This window comes from Mesoplodon bidens, assembly GCF_964165515.1.
Source record: "Mesoplodon bidens genome assembly, chromosome: 8".
Classification (NCBI taxonomy): Eukaryota; Metazoa; Chordata; class Mammalia; order Artiodactyla; family Ziphiidae; genus Mesoplodon; species Mesoplodon bidens.
In genome coordinates this window covers 6,076,094-6,086,859 of record NC_138165.1, presented here as the reverse complement: position 1 = coordinate 6,086,859, position 10,766 = coordinate 6,076,094, and the positions used below count along the sequence as shown (strand labels likewise).

General features: G+C 40.9%; 1 pseudogene across 1 annotated transcript; it reads right to left on the bottom strand.

The window, feature by feature from the left end:
- Window positions 1-9,326: 9,326 nt before the first annotated feature.
- Window positions 9,327-10,510, bottom strand: LOC308621783 (alpha-globin transcription factor CP2-like; annotated as a pseudogene). Its single transcript has one exon. The product of its transcript is annotated as an alpha-globin transcription factor CP2-like (transcript).
- Window positions 10,511-10,766: the final 256 nt, after the last annotated feature.

The window sequence follows — 10,766 nt, the reverse complement described above, 5'->3', positions numbered from 1 at the left end:
GCAGCTGACAAAGGAAAAGTGCCGTTTGCAGAGTCCCAGTCCTGGTGTCACAAGGTAGAGGGTAGAGGGTAGATTTGGAGGAGAGACCATTCCTTAGTAACTGGCATAGGCCTGGACAAGTCCAGCTCTGGGGCTGAGCAACTTGACTTGTTGCTAAGGCTGAGTCTCTCTCACTCAAGGACTAAGCCAAGGGAGATCAGAAGTGCAACCTGAAGGTCAGCCTAGGAAGGAGTTTTCTGGTCCAGTAAGAGGAATACAGATTTAGGCGCCACCTGTTGTGGGTTCCCATGCTACCCACTGCTCACCCACAGTGTGAAGCTGTGCACAGTTTTCTGTGCCTCTAAGCCCCCATTTCTTCATCTATAGCATGTAATCCTAATGCTCTCCTTTTAAAGACGTGTGTGAAGTGCTAGGCAGAGGGTCTGCCCCCTGTTTTCTGTTTACTTGTGTTCACACTTGTGTGGACAGGGAACACTGCCTGCAGCTCCAGTTCCACAAGGATCAAGCCATCAGCCACTGCAGCCACTGCCCCAATGGTGCACTCTGAGAGGAATTCAGGATGGAAAAAACCAGGGCACATTCTTTGCTTTGGATATTGGCCCTAGAGAGTAAGATGCACATCTAAGCCATAATTTCACTGAGCCCAGACTCTTGCATCTTCCCATACATAGAAAAGCACTAAAATCATTTACGCGAGTTGTCTGCTTTTTGCAATTAGCAGTAACTTTTTGATATTCTAGTAGTACATTTTTTGCTATCTTGCTTTTTTTTTTTTTTTAAGTGAAAACCTCCGATATATTCTGGCTTCTCCCCCACCTCCTCAGAACAACTCTGCAGAGATACTGAGAGGCTGTCTCCCAGGCTATAGTCCTCAGTAAAGTCCCCGAATAAAACTGAACTTGCAACTTTTAGGTTGTGTTTTCTTCAGTTGACCCTTGTAATGCTATATAATTAAAATCAAACTCCATCTGAGGTCAAGATGGCTTAAGAGTCACAGCCATGGATTTTTGTCCTTGCTGACCAGATGCAGACTTATTGAGCTGGTTTCTGGGTTGTCTTTGTCAGGGACAGGGTTTGCTCTCAGGAGTGACATGGGGGAGGTGCAGAGGGACCGAAGATGGGGCAGTTCTGTTGGGAGACGTCAAACCCCGTCATCACAGTCAAGTGACGAGTCCTCAAGCAGAATAAGGCAAGACCTCAGAATTTCCTCGGAGTGAAAAGCTTGATTTCTCTTCCTGGTTAGCTTGGCCTGTGTCTGCTCCTAAGCTAATTAGCTGTGAAAGGAAAACAAACAAACAAACCCAAGATATGGCATTTTAATTCTGATTTTTAATTCATAGTTTGAAAGCCCAGCCGGCAGCGTTTTTAGCTGTGGTTCTTTCTGAGGCGGATTGAATGCAGCCTTGTTTTCCTTCACTGCGGGGAACCTTCCTTCTCAGGAACCCCTTCACACACATGAATGTACACAGAGGCACACACTACGCAGAGGTTAGTGTAAACAAAATTAGAGCATACATTTGCAGAGGGTTTTTTTTTTTAAAAAAAAGATACACAAAAAGAAATGAGATTTCCTAGCCAGGGCTGCGGTGAGTACTTAACCAGCCTGGACTGCTCTCTCTCTCTCTCTCTTTCTCTCTGTCTCTTTAGGTTTTCTTCAAGTGACTCCTTTGTGAGACGTAATTCTTGGCAGAAACAGCCTGCATTAAAAAAAAACTTAGAATAACATTTCACCTAAACTGCTCAGGGAAACATTTGTTCCACAAGAGTTTAAGTAAAGTTACACAGAAAAGGGAGTTCTGTGTCCAAATAAACTTGGGTAGAACCCTGTTAATCAGGATGGCAGGATTGTAGGAGACTTTGTATGCTAATGCACTCTGCCAACCACAGAGGGGACTACTGTCTGCAGAATTTCCCACTCAAGGTCCTTTGACACACAACCTGCCCTACTCTTTTTTTTTTTTTTTTTCCATATATCATCTTTCCAGCCAGGTGTTCAATGGGACACCAGTTTGAGATCCTTGTTTCAGTGTCTTTTCTTTTCTGATTAGTATGTGGTTGGTTAGAGTGGGAGTGTTTAGGGTTTGTGACCTTGCCCTGGTCCAGGAAATCAGAAGGATGGATGCTAGTTCTGGGTGCTGGTTTGTCAGTGCATGTGGACATCCCCAAGAAGAGAAACCTCCCAACTGGGAGCTCACCTTATGTTTTTGTTCTGATACTAGTTCTTGCTTATTAAGAAATGTAGGTTTGGGCTTCTCTGGTAGAACAGTGGTTAAGAATCCACCTGCCAATGAAGGGGACTCAGGTTCGAGCCCTGGTCCGGGAAGATCCCACATGCCATGGAGCACTGAAGCCCGGGTGCCACAACTGCTGAGCCTGTGCTGTAGAGCCCACGAGCCGCAACTACTGAGCCCGTGCGCCACAGCTACTGAAGCCTGTGTGCCTAGAGCCTGTGCTCTGCAACAAGAGAAGCCACCGCAATGAGAAGCCTGCACACTGCAACGAAGAGTAGCCCCCACTCACCACAACTAGAGAAAGCCTGCACACAGCAACAACGACCCAACACAGCCAAAAATAAATAAAAAATAAATAAAATTAAAAAAAAAAAAGAAATGTAGGTTGCTCTGAACCTGAGAAAGGGGGTGAGTCGAGGAAGACAGGCTATGTAGAGAGGAGCTGAAGCCTTTTATATTTTTGTAAAAACTCACATTTTTGAGCTCAGTTGAGCCAGTGCAACCCATATTTCATTCTGCTGGGAGAACTTGGGCGGGGGCAGTTAATCTGTAGTTTGTTTTATTTTATTGAATTTTTCCAGTTTTATTGAGATAGAATTGACATACAATGTTCTTTGTTTTTTAACATCTTTATTGGAGTATAATTGCTTTACAATGGTGTGTTAGTTTCTGCTGTATAACAAAGTGAATCAGCTATATGTATACATATATCCCCATATCTCCTCCCTATTGCATCTCTCTCCCACCCTCCCTATCCCACCCCTCTAGGTGGACATAAAGCAAGAGCTGATCTCCCTCTGCTATGCAGTTGCTTCCCACTAGCTATCCATTTTACGTTTGGTAGTGTATATATGTCCATGTCACTCTCTCACTTCATCCCAGCTTACCCTCCCACTCCCCGTGTCCTCATGTCCATTCTCCATGTCTGTGTCTTTATTCCTGCCCTGCCCCTAGGTTTTTCAGAACCATTTTTTTCCCCTTAGATTCCATATATATGTGTTAGCATACAGTATTTGTTTTTCTCTTTCAGACTTACTTCATACTGTATGATAGACTCCAAGTCCATCAACCTAAATAAAAATAACTCAATTTTGTTTCTTCTTTTAAAATTTATTTTTATTTTTAAAATTTTTATTTATTTATCTTTTAACATCTTTATTGGAGTATAATTGCTTTACAATTCTGTGTTAGTTTCTGCTTTACAACAAAGTGAATTAGCTATACATATACATATATCCCCATATCTCCTCCCTCTTGCGACTCCCTCCCTCCCACCCTCCCTATCCCACCCATCTAGGTGGTCACAAAGCATGGAGCTCATCTCCCTGTGCTCTGCGGCTGCTTCCCACTAGCTATCTACCTTACGTTTGGTAGTGTATATATGTCCATGCCACTCTCACTTCGTCACAGCTTACCCTTTCCCCTCCCCATATCCTCAAGTCCATGCTCTAGTAGGTCTGTGTCTTTGTTCCTGTCCTACCCCTAGGCTGTTCATGACATTTTTTTTCTTAGATTCCATATATATGTGTTAGCATACGGTATTTGTTTTTCTCCTTCTCTTTTTTTTTTACATCTTTATTGAAGTATAATTGCTTTACAATGGTGTGTTAGTTTCTGCTTTATAACAAAGTGAATCAGTTATACATATACATATGTTCCCATATCTCTTCCCTCTTGCATCTCCCTCCCTGCCACCCTCCCTATCCCACCTCTCTAGGTGGTCACAAAGCACGGAGCTGATCTACCTCTGTTATGCAGCTGCTTCCCACTAGCTATCTACTTTATGTTTGGTACTGTATATATGTCCATGCCACTCTCTCGCTTTGTCACAGCTTACCCTTCCCCTCCCCATATCCTCAAGTCCATTCTCTAGTAGGTCTGTGTCTTTATTCCTGTCTTACCCCGGTTCTTCATGACATTTTTTTTTCTTAAACTGCATATATATATGTGTTAGTATATGGTATTTGTCTTTCTCTTTCTGACTTACTTCACTCTGTATGACAGACTCTAGGTCTATCCACCTCATTACAAATAGCTCAATTTTGTTGCTTTTTATGGCTGAGTAATATTCCATTGTATACATGTGCCACATCTTCTTTATCCATTCATCTGTTGATGGACAGTTAAGCTGTTCCATGTCCTGGCTGTTGTAAATAGAGCTGCAGTGAACATTGTGGTACATGACTCTTTTTGAATTATGGTTTTCTCAGGGTATATGCCTAGTAGTGGGATTGCTGGGTCCTATGGTAGTTCTATTTTTAGTTTTTTAAGGAACCTCCATACTGTTCTCCATAGTGGCTGTATCAAATTACATTCCCACCAACAGTGCAAGAGTGTTCTCTTTTCTCCACACCCTCTCCAGCATTATTTGTAGATTTTTTATGATGGCCATTCTGACCGGTGTGAGGTGATACCTCATTGTACTTTTGATTTGCATTTCTCTAATGATTAATGATGCTGAGCATCCTTTCATGTGTTTGTTGGCAATCTGTATACCTTCTTGGGAGAAATGTCTATTTAGGTCTTCTGCCCATTTTTGGATTGGTTTTTTTTTTTTTGATATTGAGCTGCATGAGCTGCTTGTGTATTTTGGAGATTAATCTTTTGTCAGTTGCTTTGTTTGCGAATATTATCTCCCATGTTGAGCATTGTCTTTTCATCTTGTTTATGGTTTCCTTTGTTGTGCAAAAGTTTTTAAGTTTCATTGGATCCCATTTTTAAATTTTTGTTTTTATTTCCATTTCTCTAGGAGGTGGGTCAAAAAGGATCTTGCTGTGATTTATGTCAAAGAGTGTTCTGCCTATATTTTCCTCTAAGAGTTTGATAGTGTCTGGCCTTACATTGAGGTCTTTAATCCATTTTGAGTTTATTTTTGTGTATGGTGTTAGGGAGTGTTCTAATTTCATTCTTTTACATGTAGCTGTCCAGTTTGCCCAACACCACTTATTGAAGACACTGTCTTTTCTCCATTGTATATTCTTGCTCCTTTATCAAAGATAAGGTGACCATATGTGTGTGGGTTTATCTGTGGACTTGCTATCCTGTTCCATTGGTCTATATTTCAGTTTTTGTGCCAGTACCATACTGTCTTGATTACTGTAGCTTTATAGTATAGTCTGAAGTCAGGGAGCCTGATTCTTCCAGCTCCATTTTTCTTTCTCAAGATTGCTTTGGTTATTAGGTGTCTTTTGTGTTCCCATACAAATTCTGCAATTTTTTGTTCTAGTTCTGTGAAAATTGCCATTGGTAGTTGGATAGGGATTGCATTGAATCTGTAGATTGCTTTGGGTAGTATAGTCATTTTCACACCGTTGATTCTTCCAATCCAAGAACATGGTACATCTTTCCATCTGTTTGTATCATCCTTAATTTCTTTCACCAGTGTCTTATAGTTCTCTGCATACAGGTCTTTTGTCTCATTAAGTAGGTTAGTTCCTAGGTGTTTCTCTGAGATTTTAAAACATTATCATGCAAGTATACAGAGTTTTGTTTTATATTAAACAAATAACCATTTCATGCGTGTGATTGTAAGTCCTTTCTCATCTTAATATTTTGTGAAGAAGAACAGAATGCTCTGGGAGTATTAAAAAATGTTTGCTTTCCCCCTCCCTCTGTTGTAAGGGGATTCTTCTCCAGGCTTCACTGTGAGAAGCTGGGAGAGCTCCTGGAGTTAAAACTCATACAAGTGTGGGACATGTCCCTTCCTGGAGTATTTAACTCTCAAATGTGACACCCTGAGCCCCTAGCATTCATCAGTTGCAGTTTGTTTTCCTGCCCAGTGCTGGTTCCCATGGAGGTCTATGCTCCACCAAGTTGTGACTCTCCGAACCCACCTGTCTTGGAGCAGCAGCTTGCCCATGGTTTCAGTTCTTGATGAACCTGAGAGGAGCTGTTGATTCTCAATTTAGTCTGCCCTTTTCTCATTGTGAGGGCAGGAGCAGCCACATATAAGCTCCTGACAGTCAGGAAGTCCTCCACTCTTAAAGTTTTACGCTTTTGTTTTTCTCTTTTTTGTTGATTCGCATAGTGAAATGTTTGTCTATATAATGTGTCTTTTCACAATGTGTCTTTTCTTTTACTGATGCTACTTTTGGTGGTTGAAATGAATTATTTTTAGTTTTTATGTTTAGCAATTTCCCCCTCTTTCTTTCCTTCAGTTTAATTTCACCACTATTCTTCTAGCTTTTTGAGTTAATTTGTTTCCCATTATCTCTTGATTTTACTTTGATGGCTTTGTTCTGCTAACTCCATAGGAAAATGGATGATCTGTATGTTACTAGGTCATAAGCCTCTTCAGGGCAAGGATCATGTGTGTTTTCTTCACCACTGTACTTCAGTTCAAAACACAGCACAAAGCACAAAGAAAGTGCATAATCCACAGTGGTTGGGTAAGTGAATGAATAAATGGATGAATGCTAGATTTAGGGTGTTTGTCTTTCTTATTCCATATATTTTCCCTGTTTAAGTTTATTTGGCTGTTTCTTCAACATTAAATTTTCTGCATAAAAAAGTGTTGCTTCTTTGATCAAATTGTACTATATATGCAATTTTATATCTTGTTTTGTAAAATTTAATCTGGTTATCATATTTTTAATAAAGTTTTTAATGATATTATGGATTCATTTCTATTCACTGGATGTATCATATCTTACTTAAATATTAAACTATTGATATAAATTTGAGGTATTGCCAATTATTTTTGTTATTAAAAGAAATTATGGGAATATTTTTATGCCCAGAGTTTTTAAAGTATTATAGAAAGTTTCTTCACAATAAAAACCCTGTAGTGAAGTCTATGGGTCAAAGACATGAATATTTAACTGTTACATTTTAACACATGGTTTTCCAAAATAGTAGTTCAAAAGTTGGTAGCCACCAGCAGTATATGAATGTAATCATCTCTCTGCAGCTTTGCTGATTTGGAGTGCTGTCCATTTCTGTCTCCCATCTCTGGCCCAGTGCTCCTTGAACTACACTGTCATGAGTTTTTGTCTCTCTTCAGATCCTTAGAAACTTTCCCCAATTCCTCAAATGCAAAGAAGCTAAGAGAGAGAAATATCAAAAATTAAGATAATTCACTTCATTATTTACTTCACTTATTCTTCTACTTAAAATAAATTAAGATTGCTTAAGCCTTTTTAGAGCCACAGAAGTACAAAGGAGAAAATAAGCCCCAAATGACTCCTTTATGATTGAATGCATTTCACAGGTTGAAGAAGTCAAACCGTACATGGTGGAAGGGAATGGGAAGTGAAAGCCTCTTTTCCCAGTTTCTGTTCCTCTCCTGGAGGTAATGTATCTTTGATTCTTTTTAGAATAAATATATATTCACTTAGTGACAAATTTAGAATATTTCATAGACTCTAAGATGCTTCGTGCCAGCCCTTTCCTGGCCTTACCAGAAAGTGCCAATGGACGTTCTTTACAGAAACCTCACCACTGTTGCCTGATTGGCAGTGGCTGTGAGGGGTCCTGGCTCTAAGAGAAGAGGCATTTTTTTAAAGAAAGCGTTAGCATGTTCATCACAGAGTCAAGAGTGTCTAACAGGGTGTATTTATTTCCATATTTTGAAATCTATTATAAAAGGGTCATATTTTTCAGAGCCTTCTGTATCTTGCAGGGGAGTTAAAAAAATTACATCAGGTCACACAATTTGTAATAGGAGGAGCAGGATTTGAAACAGATTCATCTGCTGTGGAATCGCATATTTAAAAAAATTTTTTATCTGCTTTTTTTTTGAAGTTTGATTTTAACAAAAATTTCTGTATAAAAACATTTAAACTTTATCAAATGCTTTAAAAATACACACACACACACACACATACACAGATCCAAATCCAATACAGAATCTTTTGAACATTATCATTTTTCACCTCAGCATAACGTGTAGAGGGACTTCTGGATAAAATTTACATGTGAGAAAAGACCCATAGTCTTACACATGCACACACACAAGAGCACACAATCACAATCAGGAAGAACTAAAGTATATGGTAAGAATGCAAACAGGATGGGAATGAATTTCCTGTAAAGCTTATATAAATGAGCGCTACATGAGTAAAATAACTTTCTAGACCAAGAGACGATGCAGAGAAGGGAAAGAGAAAGCAGAGGTTAGTCTAACTCATTAATAAATAGTTTGAGAAGGTCATTCAAGAACAGTGAATTTGGGGAGTTCAGATAATCCCTAGTTTTCACCACCTCAAATTCTGTGAATCTGATAACTGATGACGCTTTGAAAGTGTCTATGTTTTCATTTTTTGTAGGTCTTGATTTGTTCATCATTATTTAGGTGTGGTTTGTCCCTTTTGGTGTCAATTCCTCCGTTCTCGCTCGGTGTTATATCCAATTAACCAGAAGAGCCACAGTAAGAAATCATGGCAAGCACAGAGGACAGCAAGTGTGGCAGTCACGAATGGCAGTTAATAAGAGCCAGACTGCCTGGATTTGCATTTCAGTGTCACTAGCTGCTAGCTGCCTGTTACTCAGCAAGCTCCTCAGCCACTCTATGTCTCCATTTCCTCATCTTCAATTAGGGATCATTATTACCCACTTCACATAGGGCTATTAAGAGGATTTAAACAAGATAATCCATTTAAAGAATTTATCACACTGCCTGGCACAACTAAATGTGCAATAAATGTTAGCTAAAGTTACTATTAGTCATAGAATTACAGGGGAATCAAAAGAAGAATTTTCTTCTTTCTCTGTATTTCTCTTTGATGAGGTTTTCAGAGGCAAAAAAAGATTGAGGATCCAGTCTTATGAATATAGATGTTTGCTTTTATGTTAGAAAAAAAATTACATGGCTCCATATCACAAAATGTAACATCTTTCCATTAAACATCACACAATTCTCATCATCATTATGCCCTACACACACCTTAAATGATGTGGAGTTTCTATTGATATTCATCCACAACAGGGTCCAGAAATTTGAAATAAGAAATGGTTGCATAAATGCATGTTGGCAGTAATCTGTGTGTGTCCCAAGAGCTTGGACCAACACAGATGCCTGGGATTCTGCCTCCAAGGCCTGGACTCCCCCACATACAGTCAGGTGGGTCAGGTTCCTGCAGCCCTTCAAAGCTCCATTTGCGACCCCCTTCAAGAGGGGAGTTTCCAGTAGGTGAAAGAAGCAGCAGCCACCGAGGATGGAATGTCCCACCCCTACTTCAGTATGATATGACAGCTAGCATTGGTTTCTGCTTTCATTGTGTCCAGAATAAAACAGGCTTCTTCCTGAAAGTTCTGTGTCATCTCATCGTTAATGAGCACATGGACTCCCGTGGGCCCCTGCTTGTAGATCTGGCTGATCTGGCAAGGGGAAATGCTGAAAAGCTGAGCCATTTTCATCTGTCAGTTCAACAGCTGCCAGTTCTTCTAGGTAGATGGCATGGTAAACGAAGAAAGTATTTGAGTCTCCATCCTCATGCTTCTGCTGCTGTTGTTGCTGCTCCCCCAGCTGCAAGGTTTCCTGACAAACATAAATGGTTAGCCTTGGGCTCACCATCAGACCTTTTAATGCATTAAAAAGTCTGATTCCATCTGCAGGGCCACAGATTTGAATCACATCATCTCTAGTTAGTTTCAATAAATCTGCCCCTGAAGAGTTTGTAAAAAGCCTCGTGAATGTGGAAAAACGGTTTCGATGCAACCACTGCTGAGCCTCCTGAGGTGTGGTTGTTGGCAGGAGGCTATCTGTGACTGGAGGGGCCTCTGGCTGGTCATTTGGTGAACCATTTCCTTCCCCAAGAGAAAGACTGCTTTGGGAACTGTTGAAGCTAGGTGATGGGGAATTATTGACCTATGTGATCTCAGGCCATGGAGAACACTCTGTGAGTATAGTTGTCTCATAGGAAGGTTGATATTTCACCTCCTCATGAGGTGTTCGTTGCTCCATTTTCTCCCTGTCTGTTTTTTTGTTTTCTGTCTGCACCTTTGGGCTTGAAGACTTTGATCTGGCAGCTGGCTGAGTGTAAGTGTGCAGTATATTCCCCGTTCTCATTCTCCTTGAAGGTATCAATTTGTACTCGAAATGGCACTCCCTTCTCTCCACCGTGTTTCCTCATAGTGGACTCTGTGCTAATACAGTGCACCTGAATAAACACAGATGTCCTCCTTGCAGGGTCCCACGGGAGCTCCACTGTATTTAGTTGGTTTGGATTAGCCCTAGGATCTATTATACCCACAGACACTGGGATATCAAGAATGCTATCTCCAGGTGGGTTGGATTCAGTCACCTCATCGGGCAGAGGCAGCTTCGGAGCCCAGGCCATCCTGGCTCCTTCCTTTTGCCCCAGGAGACACCGTTTCTAGTACAAAGGTGAGTAGTGTGAGTCTACCCAACGGGGGCAACACTGCAAGACTGTAGAAAACTCCAAACCAAGATCTCCCACGCAATACTCACCGGCCGCCCCCAAGCCGCACCCGCACCGCCCGCACAACTAATCTCCTGCACCCTATGCTCCTTGCTCTTGGCTGCCCTGACTTCCAGAATCCCTCCCCCTCCCCGCTCCCCAGCCTCCCTTCTAG